Below are 20,265 nucleotides of genomic sequence, written 5' to 3'. Positions count from 1 at the left end.
CACTTCCAAGGTGTGTTGGGTTTGTTTTGTTGTTTACGGCACTTTATCAAATTTGTTTTCAAAATTGCAATGTTTAAATGGTAATAAAAGGCAAATAGTGTATATTTGTCTTTTATGTGAGAGAGAGAGAGAGAGAAAAAAAACGCGCGTCTTATTACCTAATTGAGACTCTGAGGCCCTTTAATTTCGTGATATCTCTGTACTCTGTACTTAAGACAGAAACCCCCCCGCACAACTGCGGGTTTGAATGCGCATGTCTTTCGACATCTCGGCACGATTCAATTGACGAACAAAACCCGCCGCCGTGATGCTGACCATCAACAACTTTCAAGATGAATCGGATGCACATGAATGTTGTGCCGTTTGTCTGGAGGAGATGTGGATACACTTTATCCCTGCAAAACCGTGCGACGAGCATGCATTGCAGGGAGGCACGGCTGCGTGCATCTCTCAACCTGGCTATCGGACAGGTGTGGGTGTGGTGAGAACTTCTGTCTGCGCGTGCTTTGGGCATGATTGATGGGCTGGGCCGTCCAAATGAAAAAAAATGCGGTCATAGCAGTTACTCTGCACACCTTCAGGGCACCCAAAAGTACCCTGCGTCATTTAAATACGACGCACCCGATATTATGCTCGGAACCAATTTCAATTAGAGAGCCCTTTTAATTTTCTGCTACAATAAAATGAAACTGTTAGGCGTAGAAAAGCAACGATCTGGGCTCCGTGCTGTTCCCACCGGGGACTGGTATTACACGGGGATAATTCCCCCTGCTCGGAGGTAAAGATTGCTTGCTCACTGCTCATGGTCTTGTTTAAACGTGCAGCCCCAATTTGAAATACCGTGCGTCGATGTCATGCAAGTCTCAGTCCCTTGCAGGCAGCTAATTTGTTTATATTATATTGCGTTTTGCTATTAAACATGCTCTACAGCGAGGCCTGCTACATATTATAGGCTGTTTGGGTAAAGTGTAGTCTAGGGGTGTTTATGTAATTTTTGAACAATACAATGTTGGAAGTATATTAAATTTCGCCTGACGCTAAAACGACATTTTTACAGTCAACTCTCAATTACGTGAGGTAATGCGGTGGAGGAATGGCCCAGATAAAACAAAACAAAGATAATGAAAAGCACGTTCGTATGGGCTATACAAGTATATGTATTGTTTACCTGTTTAACACGTAGGCTTTCGCGACCAATATCATCCGTTATATAGTTTTTTTTTGGGTTAGATCGCGTAAATATGAATGTGTCGTCAAATCCACCACCACCCGACACAGTCAATTAGTAAGCTCCGTCACGTAAACAGAACATGTCAATATCTTACTCGTACAGCACACCGATGTGTTGGTTGCTAGTACAGCACACGGATGCACTGTATTAGTAATTAATTGACATGTTTTGTTTACGTGACGGACATTTCTAATTGGCTGTGTCGGGTGGTGGCGGTTTTAACGACACATTTAAATTTACGCGATCTAACCCAATAAACATATTGTTAACATACATGGAATGCAGGTGAAGACTTTGCAAGTGCCATGTTTTATTGTTCTTTAAAGAAATCGGCCACTGAGTCACGAGTGAAAAGCAGCGAATAACAGAATAAGCGTGCTTGTAAAATACATGAATGAGTGTGGAATACCACATTTATATATATGTAATTGTATCGCAAGCACGGTTAATCCACAGCCTGGATAATGTGGTGCAATGGCTCTCAGACGTTGCAATCAATTCACTTACCTGTGTTCAATTCCCAGCCACAGCTAAGATCAATGCAGTGATTATCTTCACAGATTATAGCGTTTCCCTTCCCCCAACATCAGAATCAGAATCTTTATTTATCCCGGAGAAATCCGATGAGCTGGAAAGCTCTGTTTAACATATGTCCAGCAGTTTCACAGATGTCCTGAAAGTATGGTCAAATAACCCCCTTGACTGACACGGTATGAGGAGGCCTTTATGCAGCTGTGGATGGACAAAGAGCTGTGAATGATCACTGTTTTAATAATCTCTCCTGTGCGTAAAGGCATACGTTATTAAATCTCTGCATAGTGAGATATGGTGGTGGCTTGAGGAGGCCGTCATCCAGCAGTGGATTGACCTTGGCTTATGATTGTGATGATGATGCTGAACATGCATTAGAGAGAATGAGCGGCTTTAGAGTCGACTACACCTCACCTTAAATGGCACCGTGAAACTAAAATCACCACAAAGGCAACTTCACGCATTCCTGCAGCTCTAAAGTAACCGCTTCGCACGTGAATAAAAACACACGCCAGAAAAGACATTGCATGCCACATAAGAGCGCAATGTTTTAAGGTCCACGGAGGATGCTCGGTTTTATGTGCATAAGCCCCGTCGGTTACAGAAGTCCTAAAATTGTACAGAGATGAGAGAAATTAGTGATCTTCAAAGTGCTGGCCAAAACAAATCACTGGTCACTCATTGAAACAGGTAAGAGTTTATTTTGTAGTTGGAAACTCTCAACAATTAAATTACAACTGATTGTGGAGCATTCCTGTATAATTATGCACATATTTGTTTCACGGTACAGTATGATGACGAGTCGGGCATAATACCCTTCAGAGGTGTTCTCTGAAGCTCTCTCGCTCTTCTCCTCCCGTCCCAACAATCTCCTTCCCTCCTCGCTCTCTCTCACTCCTGTGTCCTCTGCCCTCAACCTTGGCGTCACCTTAGACTTCCCTTATTTCTTACACCCAAGTCTCCACTACTACTCGCATATGCCACTTTAATATATTCAACATCAGGAAAATCAGCAATTCCTGCCGTTATTTAACCACCTGGACAACTGTAACCCTCTTCTCCTTGGTCTCCCTGCCTCTGTGCTCACTTTCCTCCAATAAATTCAAAATTATTCTGCACTAGTTATTTTCAATCTCCCTTTGAATGCTCACACCTCGTCTCTCCTTCAACTCCACTGGCTTCCCATTTACTACCGCTGTCTATTTATGTAACCGACGATCGTCTTTAAATCTCTTCATGGCCTTTTCCCCACCTTATCTCGCCTCTCTCATCCCCTTCTATGTCCCATCTTGTCCTCTTTGTTTCCCAATCTTATCTATCTCTCTCTGTCTCCCCTCCACGTGCTCAATCCCGTTATCCGTCTTTCTCCCTCTTTGCACCCCTCCACTGGAATAAACTTCCCTTGAAGCAGTCCCCCTCTTTAACCTCCTTGTATTCCTCTCTTAAAGCCTCTATTGCCCATTCTCTTCCTGTTCCCTCCCCTCGCCACTCCACTCCTTCCCATCCCTCCCTTACCCTTTCATGATCCCTAAGTACCCTCTATTGCTGTCAATCATTCCTTAATCCACGAATGCCCCTGTCAACTACATCATTCCATTCTGTCATCGTTTTGTAAGCTACGTCCAGCGCCCTGAGTGAAGGCGCCCTATAAATATAAATTAGATAAGATTCTGCCATCAGTGATGTGAGAAAGACAGTTCGGGGCTGAACTTTTGCCTTTTTCCCTCTAGCTATTTTTTTGTTATATTCAATAAGTAATAATACGCAGACCTTTGTCAATCTTCTACCTGATGCAATGTCAGCCATGGGGGTTGAATTAACGTACGAGCAGATTGGTCACACGGGGGACCCAACACCAGTTCATGTACAATGTACCACAGATGTTAGCCATGGATGGGAATCAAACTCAATTCATAGGATAGTGTGCTCACCACTGTACCACCCGATTGTAAACAAATATATTATTCAATGTTCAATTCTTCATAGCTTTGCATCTCATACAATTCAAGCAGGAATACCGAGTTGTGGTGATATCCCATTGAGACGTATTCTCTGGGTACGTATGTACACATATGGCTAACATATTTATAAATATACGTTGAGAGTATTTGGCTGCAATAGATCGCCACAATGAGTCACTTCGTTGAGCAAGGTCGCTTCTGAAAAAGAGCTATATAGTTCAGTGGGCCTTACCTGGTAACATAAAAAAAAGATTTTTAAAATACAATATATTTTTTCAACTTTAGTTTAAGGTTTTATGCTTTCCTCTGGGTTCTTGGCAAAAAAAAATTGCCAAGGAAATGAGCCAACCTGCAAATTCCATTCTTCACATTTGTAATTTTATTAGGCTCCAAAGGTTTTTGGTGCACAAAGGTTAAACATGTGAAATTGATTACATTGTTTAAAAAAATGTCACAGGAGGTGACAAATGTCCAATAAATATAATTGGCTTGCGAGTACTTGAAACTGCTGATTTAGTATTGAATTACTTAAGTGTGACCATGTTATTTATTTAAAAAATGTGTTCTTTCGCAATATTCCAATATCGTGAATATTCCTGATTTGCTGTGCAATAAAAGTAGAGCAAAATTGAGATTCATTACAATATTGTTTTTTTCCTAATATTGTAGCTACATAAAATATGATTGCACACATAGCACTCCTGTTTTAAGTCAAATGTGTAATTTTTTATATATATAAGAGGGTCATTGTCTCCATCATCGCTGACATAATAGAAAGCCTTGTTGATGCAAATATCAAATTGCAAATTGCAGCCACTAATGTGCTATCATTTGGGATTTATCTGTTTCTTCTCAGCGTTGTCAAGCCCAAGAGAGCTCTCCCTTTGTGTGACACAGAGTGCCGCTGTGCGGTTGCGCTCTGTCACACATCTGCATGTGCAGATTGTGGCAGAGAAGACGCGATGGACTCGTTAGTGCAAAGTCAAAAGCAGTAGCACATCTCTCAGCCGGTGATTTCAAAACACGGTCTGGGTCAGACTAAGTTTGATGGGGGCCCAGGGCTGTTATAGTTTCGGGGGCCCAACTTGATGTCGTATATTCAGTTCCTTCCCTTGACTGTTTTATCACCACCCATGGACGATGCCAAACACTCCATTATTATTTACCTTGGTTGCTCAGTTTTAGGTATTATATTGGATACATTGTAACGCTAAATCAAAGTTAAAATGAACAAAACTATTTCATTTACGGCACGTAGCTGGTTGTTCTGCACACAGCGATACTCTGGGGTTTTTATTACCAAATCACACCAGGATTTATCATCGTGCTCCAGAATTGTGTTTCACCATTATAAAGCAGTTATATATTTTCGGAGGCCCCTCAAAATCTGCGGGGCCATGACTGCAACTCCAAAAGCCCCCTGCGTTAATCCGACCATGAACACAATGACTGTACACATTTTTATTTACGGGTTTTTGCACATTCGGTTAAAGCTGTATGTGAAACCTTAAAAGCAACACGGATGTGTACTATCGATTCAATGAATGCACGGCGTTGAAAAATGATCTTTTTTTTACATTGCAGAGTGTATATTGCCGAAGTAGATTGTCTTTTGAATGAAAATGTAGCCTTCAGAAGGAAGCAGATCATGAAGAGCAATCAATTAGAATGTCATTTATACGGAGCGGTGCATTAAGCACACTACTTATGTAACATTTAATACCTCTAACCACAGTAATATACTGCAACACAATACTTACTCATTGATTCACTGAAGTTAGACATTTGAGGTGAATTCAAGAAGGTAGTGTTGAAAAAGTAAAATTCTACCTCACAAACATACATTGCTCGTTACCTGACTGAGTAGAGTAAATGATACTACGTTGAATGGAAGGTGAAAAAAAATCACGTGTCAAGTAAAATGCAGACTATCACTTACTACATTCTTCCAGAAAAATGCATCAACAATATAGGTGCCAGACTGTCAAGAGTTTCCGGATAGACACTCTAAATCATTTAGGAAAATACTATTTTCTTTATTTTCAGATTTTAGTGATGATAATGCATAAAAGAAGGGGGAGGGGAGTGATGGTGCAGTGGTTGGCAAACTACGCTAAGAACCCAGCAACCTATAGCTAACACTCATGGGAAGTGATATTTTAACGAATTCTGGGGCTGACATTTATGGTGAATCGTCATGGAAGTGGAATCTCAGAGGTAGAAATGGGATCTTACCATGCACTGACAAAAGCCTGTAAATAAAAAAAAATATGAAATATAATAATATAAAATCATTATTTTGAGTTAGGTATGATGCAACTAATGTGAAGTCAAACCTTCAACAATTCAGTCATTTGTAATAAAAGTGAAAAAGTTGTCCGTATAACAAAAGGACAGAGCTATTGCAAGTCAGAAGCATACATTAATATAAATTTTCTAAAATTGTGCCGTTATAAGTTTAAGGGAGATAAAAAGTCAAACAAGGTGTTTTTTTCCCATGTGATTTTATTTTTCTACTTAGCACAGAAAAAAAGTTAGTTTTGTCCCTTTATAGCAACCTCTGTCGTGGAAAATTGAGCCTTTAAAGTCTGACATTCAACTGTAACTGTATTTTCTGGAACTACAGTGAGGGAAAAAAAGTGTTTGATCCCCTGCTGATTTTGTACGTTTGCCCACTGACAACGAAATGAGCAGTCTATAATTTTAATGGTAGGTTTATTTGAACAGTGAGAGACAGAATAACAACAACAAAATCCAGTAAAACGCATGTCAAAAGTGTTATAAATTGATTTGCATTTTAATGAGGGAAATAAGTATTTGACCCCCTCTCAATCAGAAAGATTTCTGGCTCCCAGGTGTCTTTTATACAGGTAACGAGCTGAGATTAGGAGCACATTCTTAAAGGGTGTGCTCCTAATCTCAGTTTGTTACCTGTATAAAAGACACCTGTCCACAGAAGAAATCAATCAATCACATTCCAAACTCTTCACCATGGCCAAGACCAAAGGATGCAGGGACAAGACTATAGACCTACACAAGGCTGGAATGGGCTACAAGACCATTTCCAAGCAGCTTGGCGAGAAGGTGACAACAGTTGGTGCGATTATTCGCAAATGGAAAAAACACAAAAGAACTGTCAATCTCCCTCGGCATGGAGCTCCATGCAAGATCTCACCTCGTGGAGTTGCAATGATCATGAGAATGGTGAGGAATCAGCCCAGAACTACACGGGAGGATCTTGTCAATGATCTCAAGGCAGCTGGGACCATAGTCACCAAGAAAACAATTGGTAACACACTACGCCGTGAAGGACTGAAATCCTGCAGCGCCCGCAAGGTCCCCCTGCTCAAGAAAGCACATATACATGCCCGTCTGAAGTTTTCCAATGAACATCTGACTGATTCAGAGGACAACTGGGTGAAAGTGTTGTGGTCAGATGAGACCAAAATGGAGCTCTTTGGCATCAACTCAACTCGCCGTGTTTGGAGGAGGAGAAATGCTGCCTATGACCCCAAGAACACCATCCCTACCGTCAAACATGGAGGTGGAAACATTATGCTTTGGGAGTGTTTTTCTGCTAAGGGGACAGGACAACTTCACCGCATGAAAGGGACGATGGACGGGGCCATGTACCGTCAAATCTTGGGTGAGAAACTCCTTCCCTCAGCCAGGGCATTGAAAATGGGTCGTGGATGGGTATTCCAGCATGACAATGACCCAAATCACACGGCCAAGGCAACAAAGGAGTGGCTCAAGAAGAAGCACATTAAGGTCCTGGAGTGGCCTAGCCAGTCTCCAGACCTTAATCCCATAGAAAATCTGTGGAGGGAGCTGAAGGTTCGAGTTGCCAAACGTCAGCCTCGAAACCTTAATGACTTGGAGAAGATCTGCAAAGAGGAGTGGGACAAAATCCCTCCTGAGATGTGTGCAAACCTGGTGGCCAACTACAAGAAACGTCTGACCTCTGTGATTGCCAACAAGGGTTTTGCCACCAAGTACTTAGTCATGTTTTGCAGAGGGGTCAAATACTTATTTCCCTCATTAAAATGCAAATCAATTTATAACATTTTTGACATGCGTTTTTTTGGATTTTGTTGTTGTTGTTATTCTGTCTCTCACTGTTCAAATAAACCTTCCATTAAAATTATAGACTGATCATTTCTTTGTCAGTGGGCAAACGTACAAAATCAGCAGGGGATCAAATATGTTTTTCCCTCACTGTATGCAGGAGTGAAGTATTTGCATCTTGCTTTAACTAATAACGTGTGAAAAGCACAATTTAAAAGTAACGATATCTTCTTTTTTCAATTCAGAGATTAAAAAAACTATTAAAATTACTTCTGTCTTTGGTTCTTTCGATAAAGTCACGTAGGTAGAAAATAAAATAAAAAAAATAACATCAGGACGTTTCGATCGCAACACAAGTGGAAAAAATAATCCAGCAGTGGAAAAATAATCCACTGCTGGATTATTTTTTCTGCTGGATTATTTTTTCCGCCTGAGGACGGCCGTTTGTGTTGCGATCGAAACGTCATGATATATTATTTATTTTATTTAATTTTTCTACCTACGTGACTTTACCGAAAGAACCAGAGTATGGATTCCTGCAGTCACGAAAGCTTCAAATCAAGAATGACTTATGTCATCATAAAATCTGAGATGGTTAATATATGCACATTTATGTTTTCATTTCTCCACTGCCATATTTGGTATACATGTTGTTGAATAAAAGAAATGTGCCTAACAACGATCTCTCATTTAAATGTTAGGAATGTTTACGCAGTAACTAATCACCCTCAATGCAAGGCTTTCCTTTGTGAAAAGTGGCATTATAAATATTCCAAAAACATCTGCATTATGGGAAATATTTCCTTCTCCAATTCTTCGCCTGTACTTAGATGGCTAGATGGCTGTGTAACTCATTCACCATAATCGGAAACATCTGGTAATTAGCACTCATTATACAAAGAACACTGCTATAATTGCATGCTAATTGTAAACAATGCGATCAACATAATTGTGAGCTGCAGTTTAATTTTAGGCCCGCATTGCTTGTGGATGGCACTGACACATACCATGAAATGCCTATATAATATTGGTATTACATATCACACACTGCCACAAAGATTACATGCTTTAAATGACAAAGAAAAACTCTACTGTGTAAAAGGCAAAGATGCAGCCCTGACAAAAGTCTTGCTCACGTGACTGCTAAGTCGAAGGGCCTTCACTGGAGAGAGCTCTAGAGTCCGTCTGGATGGTATTTTGGCCTACTCTTTCACTCTAACCAGACATCTTGGCAGAGGTGCGAGTACCCCCACACGTTATGCCACGACATGTTACCTGCCAATACTTTGAATCGTGGTGGTCTGTTTCACTGCAGGTGGACGGAGGCTGGAGTATTTAAGAAACGTGCCCCATTATTTCTACTGCCACGCCAGGAGATGGAACCGGTTGATCTTGGAACTGTGATTCTGCTGTGCTAATGACGGCATGACCTGTACTGTGCCGGAATGGTAAAGCCCATCAATTAATTAACTTATAAATCTATTAATGAAATTGTAAATCATTTCAGGAATTAGCACACCCTCACCATGCCTGTTATTTTGTTAAATGCATTAAAATCTACTTACCTGTTATTTACACGCTTGGTTATTTAGACGTTTTAATAATTGTAAAGCTGCACAAGTAGTTCTAAAATTATAGATAAGAGCAAAACAAATAGACCAATAATGAGCTCGTAAAAAAGATGGTCATTGTTTTTATTCTTTTAAAGTTGCAGGGTAATGGCGTAATGTTAAACAAAGCACACATAATATCCTATAAGGGAGGTGGTGTCCCTGAGGAACCATTACATTCCATTTAAGTGTATTTATCCGGGCACTTATAATTGCCAGTAATGTGGAGTTTGAAGTGGCTGGCCACTGTAAACATTACACAGTTCTTGTGCTTCCTGGCATTTCTCTACAAGATTGTTTTTTTAAATCTAAACGTTTTTAGTAAATGCCAAACCAAGTAAACACCAACTAGTATATGCTTTATTTGATCGACAGGTCACCTGTGGTGGTGGTGTAAAGTGTGGATACACTTGGAATAGCCTAACAACAATACCCTCTACAGGAACTATCTTCTGCTCCCTTCAGTGGCAGCCATTCCTCCAGCAATGGTGTGAGCAAGAAATTGCAGGCCTGCCCCTTTACCTCTGCTGTACCTGGTATTTTTTTTTAGTATACGAGGGGGTGTGCATGAAGGGTGCTAGATAAAGCCAAATGTGTTTTATTGTTAAATAACTGTGCAGTCCTAGGTACTGAAAATTACGTTCACAATCCAGGATTTGTATGAGATGACATTTTCTTCCACATCCCATATAATAATATTGAGTATTGAGTAGCAATGGAAAGTATGTTATGACACATTTATACGCACTGAATCATAACAATTGTACTTAAATACTGAAAGCTCTGTTGCTCTTTGCTGCAACATGTGCGTTATGATAGTTTTGCTGCAATAATGTTTACATTGACGTAAAATGTTACATTTCATATTATACTTTACTTTATATGCCGTGAATAACTATGAATAATCAACGATGTGCAAGTGAATGCACTTGCTTGCAAACCGCAAGTTGCAAAAAGAAACACTTTAAAAGTATTTATATTCTAGTAAAAATACATGTGTGCTTACTCTGCTCTATATTAACGCTTCGAGGAATCGGTTTACACTAATGTGCAATACACAGGCATTCAATTATATGAAACATTGAATTGGTGCCACGTGCAGAAAAAATATAATTAAACGTAGCTGAAACAAGGAGGCATACATTTCTTTGCAAAAGCCTGTTCCTTCCAAGAAGAGTATAATTATTGTAACTTGACAATTTTAAACTTTTGAACACCACCCCTTCTTCGAAAACTACAGAGAGAAATAAGAACAATTTAATGAAGAAAAACGATTACTCAGATTCTTGTTTTCTTATTTTATATATACAATACACATATATGTATGTATACAATATATAAATAAAACCACACGACATACTTTTTAATCAGAGGTAAGGAAACGTAACTTGAGTGCCATATTAAAAACGTTATAACCAGACGTGTAACGTTAGAAATGAAAAACAAAATTTGTGCAGACGATGTAGAATATGCCCATTACCGTATCTACATTTGGAATTGCAAAATAAAATGTGTGGCACCACAAGTAAATAAAGGTAAAGTGAGAGTAAAGCGCTCCATTTTTAAAATTTAGTAATCATCAAGCAGAAATCTTTGGCACCAGTGATTTAATGCCTAAATGAAATAGATATATCAGGTTAACAATGCTATGTAATATGACTATAGAAACACTTGTTTACATATTGTATTTCTTTTGAACTTTTAAGTTTTACATTGCACAAAGATACTGCTTCCCCATGTGTACGAATTCTTTACAATTCCCTATCTACTATTTTCTTCAAATTGTAATTGTGTTAAATTACTTGTTGCTATATTTCCCCATAAATTTTGCGTCCATCCTTTAGGTAAAATGAATGGGGATAGCATCCAGGTCAGATCTGTGCATAGCGTATTTGGAATTAATTATTTAATAACTTCATAGCTAGGGATCCCTCCAGGGCAAGAACAATCTTTGCCATGGTATCTCGAGCTGATGAAGGCTTTGATGGTTTTTGAACGTGGTGACGTATATCAGACTCCCATCTGGCATTCGAAATGTAACGAGTGTTTTTCTTAATTGAATGGTGGTTTATGGAAGCTCCTGTTGATTAAGCTAATTTAACCCATGGGATCGCTTATTTATGTTACATTTTTGCAACTGTTGGCCAATTGACTAGATAACTCAGGTTTTGCTTGGCCATTTGAAATGCTTGTGGTAGTTTACAATCATAATGTTTAAAATAAATACATACAGTATATATTTATGAAGATATTACACATGCTCTGTGATGTGGTCCATTTTATAGACGTGCCTTTTCATCTTTTATTTGCACATCCATATCAGAAATATAAAAATGAGGTAGTCTATTATAACATGGCAGTTGAACACAAAAATTGCCAAATTTCTGAAAAAATTCTTCCTGCCGCTGTCCAACCAGCAGCGTACATGGATGTGGTGGGAATAGTGGACCAAATAGCCTGTAAAAAACTTCCTCTGCTAGAGTGCTTCTTCTGCCAGCAGTGGCATGATCATTTTACAAGAGCAGTACGTCTGTTGACCTTATAAAGGTGCAAGCAAAGTTTGGCATATTGAATTCGTAACCTGATTTCGAAACCGAGGTAGTTTAAATCTAGGACAATTTCTTAGCCAAGATAAATGGGCAAGCGGGTCAATTGACAGGTTGTTGAAGGTGGAATAATTCAGAGTTACTTTTTTATCGCTAGTTTCAGCTCGTCTGGACAGCGTGAACCAAACACGGATCAAAGGACCTAAAACAGAAGCAGGAGGCATGGGCGCGCTGTGTGTAGTGCACATTGTTACCGTCGCCAATTAGGCAACTGTTACTCAATGTTTCTTAAGAGTATTCACTATTAAAAAATATATATAATACTGTGGTAATGTGTAAAAGCAAACTCAGATTGACTTTTTATTCTTTATCAAAGAAGCTTCATTTCTTTCGTCGTGGATTTTTTTTTTAAATATGTCTGCAGCTGTTAAATAACACACAAGACAACCACATTTCCCTAAATCATTGCCGACACCATCCTTGGTCTTAGAGTGATGCGTATTTATTTTCTCAGCTGTAACGGCAGCAATCGCCAGCATATAAAAAAAAATGTGACAGCGGCTTGAAAGATGAGTGGATTTTTTTCGGGGCGCTAAATGTTTGTGTTTGCGAATGAACTCGAGGATGAAGCGTGTGTGTGTGTTTTAAATTACTCCGGCACACGCAACACAGAGAGAGAGAGAAAGACGGCGTTTTAAAGCAACAGCGACATGTGCGCTTAGAAGCACAACACGTGACAGCTCGCGAGCACTGTGCTGTTTCATGGACTCAGACGGGGAGTGTGGTCAGGCACGGGGGCGTAATGGATCGCAGGTTCCTTTGCTTAATCACCGTCTGGAAGCTTGAAATATTATTTCAAAGATACGGGCCACTGTCTTTAATCCTCCTGCCTCTGTGTTACCCAGCAACATAAATGGTGGCGCGCCCCAGTTAGTCGGCAGGTCACGTGTGTGGGGTAAAACGTGGGTGGACTGCCACCTTTGTCTAACACATCTGGCCAGTGCGAAAGGGTTGGGCAAAAACACCCTCTCGAGGGACTCTGTCGAGCTACTTCTTTCGGAGCCAGCAGCGGCATGAGAAAGACATTGCATGGCTGCACTTTCACTTTTTTGTTTAACCACTTTGCTTAAGAAGGGGCCATCTTCATCCAGAATCTTTGATACCTTTCTCACCGTGGCCACCGCAACTTTGTTTCCAGTAATCTTTGTTTCACCATCGATCTCAAGTGACATCTCAGCGGCAGCCTGTGCATGAAGACAACAATATTGTTCTCCTGTTTATCAATTAAAAGGACATCAATTAAGCCTGGTGAGGATTAGGCAATGCTCACCAGCCTTTGGGCTATTAATTATATTGATTGTTTTAGATAGTTGGCTTTTAATGCTGATTCCCATTGGCGATGAAACGGATGAATGCAAACCTTGGGAGAAAACACTTAAGTTTTTAAGTCTTCAATGGCTCATTTGCACATGCTTACGGTAGCTGTATAATGGGGATTGTTTCCACAAACTAGGCTTAAGATTGCACAACATTGGTCATATATGGAAATTAAGCTTCATAACCGTCTGTGCTTAATGTACTCCGCACTCACTGAGCCTTCAAGGGGTAATATAAAAAGCATATGTTTCACGATATTTTTTTGGGAAAACTGACAACATTGAGTCCATACATCTGTCGTTCCGTTTTGCCGGATGTGTTCGTGCACGGTCTCATTGCTGACCAAATGCGACCCAATCATCATCAGCCATTGTCTATCCACTGCTGGATGAAGGCCGCCCCAAGTCATCACCATCTCTCAGTCTCAAGATGCAACAATGCATCCGGCTCCTGCGCACGAGCTGATGTCATTGCTCCATCTCTGCGGCCGACATCCTCTCGGACATGTCTTCTCCTTTGACTGCCGCTCCTTCATTACTCTCGACCACCGGCCTTCGTCTCTTCTCGCGACGTGTCTCGCCCAGGGCCACTTACTGTTATTGACAGTAAATATGACGTATCTTACTTGTGTATGTTCTCAAATTCACGTGTTCCCCTTCCTGTCTCTCTTTGCATATTTTAAGATGTTGTTACATTTTGTCCATGTCTAACTTTTTGAGCCGTATCCCATACACACTGATTGAAAACTTTTTTCCCTAAGTAAGAGTACACTATTTATTCACGCATTGCGGGGATTCACGAAAAAAATATCCGAATGAAGGATGACGCGCATGCAACTCCTCCGTTGGTTCGGATGGTATTGCGACGTTTCTCACAAGACCGCATGTACAAGAATAATGTTTCATCCTGGATTTAATTAATTATTTGTTCTACTATAGTAGCTTAGCGCCAGTGCTCCATAAGTGCAACAAATGCAAATGTCAAAGGTGTGCCAAAATGTGGTCTCAGTCTTAAGTCAACATCCATGATGTATTATACATTATCAACAGTGCAGACAGCGGGTGGAGTGAGAGCGAAGTAAAACACTTTTTTTGCTGGTCACTTTGGCAGGATTCAGTTGCTTAATAATGTCGTATTGGTGCCGCACAGTTATGCATATTAATTAATATGTCCGCTAATTGCATATGCTTTCATGATTTGATGATGCCAAAACAGGTCATGCATACGGTTACAAATGATCGATCGAAGATTGTTTTTTTCTCACCACGCTTTCGAATAACGGCGACAATTTTATAGTTTGACAAGACAGGGGCAGAAGACAAATGATGCCTGCGTGTTGAAGTGTTCCCATGACTAATGGCTATGAAACGTAATACACTAACAACAGTAACATAGTCCCCACGCAACATGCTACTGACTAAACCAAGGAATGTGATAGGCCTTTGAAGGTGGCACAGATATTTCCCCTGTATTGGGGCTTTTAATATAACAGAAGCTTCTCTTCAAACCGTTATAAAAAAAATGAAGTTTCCATCACCATCCCAGTCGTATGTTTGGAAAAACGACACACATTAACTCAAAGGAGATCATGTGGATTTCATTAAATGTTACATTATTAGCAAAGGCAATGAACGATGACAGCAAACTGCTTGTGCAGCAGAGAGGTTTAATTGATATTTTTTAGCTTTTGTGAATTTAAAACCTCATCGGATATAATTGGCAATTCTGAATGTAATTATACTATTATCACTAATAACCCTTTTTTTATTCATGGAAATATTCAACTGAGTCTTGAGGATCTTAATTCCGATGTGTGGCCAACTCCTGAATGACTACCTGAATGAAACGTACGAATTCGGAGATGACGTTCAAAAATCGCATATATATGCAACTTACCTTTCTCGCTGCATTACAGAAGCCACTTTGTAGCCATACAAGTGTGTGGTTTTGCCCATATATAAAGAATGTGTGATTCACAGATTTAACTTAAAAAGTGCAGGATTAAACATTCCCCCGGTCATTATTATTTTAATATCTGTTGTATTGTCTGTCAAAATTGACTCATGCACACAATGCAGAATAAAAAAAAATAGCTTTGCATATTGGCCTTGGATCTTCATAAGGTGTTTAAAGAATGTTAAATCAACGTTACTGCCTAGATCCTGACATTTCACATGGATCAAATTGCTTACACAGTTTCAATTGTATTATAACTACAAAGAGGTGTTGTGTGAGCCCGGAATTTTTTAAATGGATATTCCAACATAAATATGTAATATTAATAATGCTCTACCGCTGCTAGTTCGAGTCAAATCAAGTTCATGTTAAACCTATAAATTGAAGCTTGTAGATGGTTGGTTTTAGACAAATAAAGATATGTTAAACAGAGACAAACCCAAACCAAACTTGTAAGTTTTGGCTATAAAATGAGGACAGCGTCAAGGCTGATAGTGATTAGACATTTAAGGCATTTTGCAAAGAATGTTTGGTGAATCAATTCTTTTTACATTGGCAAATGTTTACAACTTTGCAAACTATGCAATCTACAGCGATTAGGAGAGATTAAATCAAATAGTTATTTGTCCACTATTGGACAGGGACAGCTAAGGAAAGGAAGGAATGGGAGGGAATGCGGGAGGCATTTACCAATCATTGGAATTAATACAGGCTGAAAGCAACAACATATATAATTGCTTACTTGTTTATGCAGGAAAGCCGTACTGAGTCATACGACTCTCTTTCAAGAAGGCCCTGCATTTGATTTTGTATATGTTTCCATCCAATGCATGAGAGTTGTACGTGTGGGAGGAAACTGTCGCACCTACAGAAAACCCATGCACGCAATGCTCTATCCCCGTACAGATTGAAACTGATGGCGATTAGTCCACTTGCTGTACTGCATTCTCCTGAGGAGCCTTGCCTCCACAGTGCTGGAGTACAGGCATGTACTTCTAAAGGGACAGTAAAAGGACTCAGAAGCCTTTTGCATTTTCAAGGTCAGGACCTACATTCTCCTAAGAAACGAAAATTTCCCACAGGGAACCACATCGTTTTTACTTGGAACTCGCACAAGGAATTATTTTTTTGACATTTTCTCATAATCAGTTATGGTCAATCCACTGCTGACTGAAAGAATCCTCTACCCAGTGTTCTTCATTGCAAGGCCAGCGGGCTACTGGCGGCCCCTGGTGGCCTTTAGTGTGGCCCCTGACGTGTGTTTTCATGGTGTGTTTTCACCCATTGTGTGTGTTGAATGATGTATTTTCACCGATTGTTCAAACCCCAATGGTTTCAAATATGTAGCGACTCTCACACTGATGATGTCTTATCGGCGAAAGTGGCCCCATCTCTGAAAATGAGCGAAGAACACCGCTCTAACCGCTGTCTCTCATGATCCTGCAATGCAACAATCCAATAGCAACTTGCACACGCGATTATTTTATTGCTCCATCTCCCCTCGGACGTTTTCCGTTACAGATATAGTTACTGAGCAGTGCACTAATGTACATTTAATACCAGCGCAGGCACGCAAATGAATAAATGCATTCACACATAATATAGGCTTTTTAGGGTTAGATCGTGTAAATATAAATGCATCGTTAAAGCCGCCTGCACCCGACAGCTAATTAGTAAGGGTTGTCACGTAAACAGAACATGCCAATTCGTTACTAGTCAGCACACCGGTGTGTTGGAGAGAAAATAAGCCAATTTTACAATCTAAACCCAAAAAACGATATTATGGATATTGGGCGCAAAAGCCTACGTGTTAAGCGTACACAACAAATATTTCCAATGAAAAGAAACTGACGCTTACATTCGCCACATCCACATATGGGTCTGTTACCCCATTATAAAGTATATAGTACGTTATTATACTGCATGCACACGCATTTCAATGCGAATATCTGCATACCCCATCATTACAGTAAAAAGGCACAACATACAAACAGAATAAGATTCACTTCAACAAGCCCTCACAAGAGTACATGCAAGATAAACACGTATTACTTTTCTTATGAATGTGAACGTATGCATATGTACACAATTCATACACATGTAATGTAGCTCTCAGAGACACTGCCTTGTTCAGTTATGTGTATATTAATTATGAATCCGCCGACTCACTGACAACTTAACGAGCAACCGCGAGTGACTATATACACTTGGGTAACTTAGATAACTCTATTCTGAGACAACGTAACTCTAGCCTCCCAAGACTACAAGGTGCCCATTCCATGATGATGAAGACGACCCGCTCCACGGTGATGACGGCGACGACAATTCCCCCCACAACAGCAGCCCAGAGCCCCGGTTCACGCCGGCTCTTATCCCCCTCCCGACCCGGCCACTCCCCTATTCCCGAACCCTCTCTCACCCGCACCTGGCCCTGTCTGTCTCTGCCCTTATTACAATTTACGACCGTTAGGTCACGTGCTTCCCCTCACGTGACCCTGTCAAAGCTTGTCGCATCAATCATTATTAGCAACCACTTAGGGCCCACATTAGCCTAACGTGACCCTGCCTGTTCCCGTTACGTTAATTAGTAACCATGGTCACGGGGAGCTGTACTGTCCCTTCATCACCCCGTACTGTCCTTACACACATTTAATATAGCCATTACAGCAAATATACATATGCGCACTCTCACTACACTGTACTTATTTGTTCAAACTGTTTTAGGAAAATCGACATTTGATTGATATATTTTTTTCGAAAATTAAATCGATATTTTTTCCCCCATGAATACAATATTAAAATAGTCAATATTTCAGTAATAAAGAAACATTGTTCAGTTTATCTACGATTAAATGACATAATACTTTATTTCACTTAACATTAATTTTTAGTATGCATTATGGAAGGCAAGTTTATCATTGAAGTAGGCCAATTACGTACATTAATCAACAACAGTCATATATTGCTATCCCTCTCCATCCTGAAAAGCCACGATACATTTGCTTATTTGCATGAGACGTGGTTGGTAATCTTCTGAGGTGCATTCTCCCCTTTGGTTGCGTTTCTATCACCAGTCACATCCATCAGCTAGCATCCCTTCTAATGGTGTCCTGCCCAAACCAATTCCCCTTATGTTCCTTCACAGAGTGCTGTGGTGGGGAAATGTTATCTGCCTCGCCTGGTGATTCAGGAGGTTGTGGGTTCGATCCCAACCCTGAAGATGCATGTTCTCCCAGTTGTCGCATGGATTTTTCTCCGGGCCCTCCTGTTTTTCCCTCCACATTTAGAAACATTCGTTTACAGTATGTGGCTGCTATACATTTGCACATGATAAGCCACTTCGTTGAGCTATTATTTGTGGCCAGGTCACTTCTAAAAAACAGCTATATAGCTCAGTAGGCCTTATCTGATAAAATAAAAAAATAGTTTAAATCGTTTTCATATGATGTCTCTATTTTGAGTTTGTTCCTTAATTCGTGTGTTTCTCTTTCTGTCCATCGGTGTAATTCCAAGGATACATATTTCAATGTTTATTTTCATACTTTTAAGTATTGTTCCCTTTTTTCTTTTTTACTCCAACTTTATGATCTCTGTCAGGTGATGCGCACTGAATAAAATGACACACTGATGGCTAAAGATGAATACTGTCGATTATATTAGAAGATTATACGTTTTCAATTATATGGTCTTTAAAGAGTAACAAATAAAGTTGTAAATGAATGTAAAACATTCTGCACAGTATTTACAAAATGGTGAGTGTATTGTTTCTACTCGCTGTGCAAATCACTAGTTTCCCAAAGAAAACTCAGAAACAACAACACAGCAATGTTTTTTGCTAACGCTTGCAGGAAGACACTGGTGAATTCTGCCAAAATAAAACTCCCTGAAAAAGAAAGTGATGGGTGGGGGGTATGCAAAATGTTTGAGACTCTGCGACTGTTGAAAGTTTAAACTAAGTGCTGTGCAATTTGACATTTATGAGAAATGAGAGGGTTATGCCAACAAATGTTAGAATATAGAATTCACACATGTGCTGGCATATCTCATACCTTCAACAATCCCCACGAAAGTTATTAAAGGCAGACATATATATTATGAGAGACAACCTGTACCTTGGTACAGAATGACCGTGTCTCCATGATATTGCCTTTACACATAATTATAGCCAGAATACATTTTAAAAATAAGAACAAAAGATCACAAACAACATATTTTCCGAAACACGTGTCACATGCTATGGAAATGGATCGAATTTGCAGACACGCTTATTATTATGGTTATAGTTTACCAGTTCTTTCTTGCAAAGCAAAAAATATATACGCCAAAAGAATGTGCGTGGACCAAAGCCATTTGTATTTATAAAACATATGCTTACACAGTTTCACCTTTGATTTTGCATACTTGAATATTGACGGCCAAGTTAAAGAGTAGATAATCAACGTCAACAGCTCTACAAAGAACTTGCTTATAGTCGTGCTTTTCCATGAACTGTCATTAAGCTGACTGCAGCACAGTGTCAGAGAAAATGAATAAAAATTCGGAGTTATATGTTGCAGTTTTCCCATCTGGATTCTAAAAACAACCTGCATGGTCATGTGCAAAAGCGACGGGCCTAACGATCAGAGCAAAATGGAAACTATGCTGAAAATAGCTTGAGGCTTTTCAAAAGTGTAAATCCTAGTGAGAAATGCTTCAATGGCAGGGCTAATTGTACGCACATAAATTAAGCAAGCGCATTTCTCTTCACAAGGCCTGTGATCAAACTGAGCACCTCATAGGATCCAATCCTTTACGCATTCACAGTTTTAAAACTGATACATTTACATGCCTCACGGAATGCAATTTTATATTCGTTGGGAAGAGACTTGTATCAAGCTGTACTCAAGGTGTTACTAATATGTAGTTTCAACCTAATAATTATATTAATTTACAGCCCTTTGTCCAATCCAGTGCTGCATGAAGACATCCTCATGCTGTGCCAGCCA

Source organism: Petromyzon marinus, chromosome 1 (assembly GCF_048934315.1).
Source record: "Petromyzon marinus isolate PM22_M1 ecotype Great Lakes invasive population chromosome 1, UKy_Petmar_22M1.pri1.0, whole genome shotgun sequence".
In the NCBI taxonomy this organism is placed as follows: Eukaryota; Metazoa; Chordata; class Hyperoartia; order Petromyzontiformes; family Petromyzontidae; genus Petromyzon; species Petromyzon marinus.
This window is presented reverse-complemented; position numbering follows the sequence as displayed.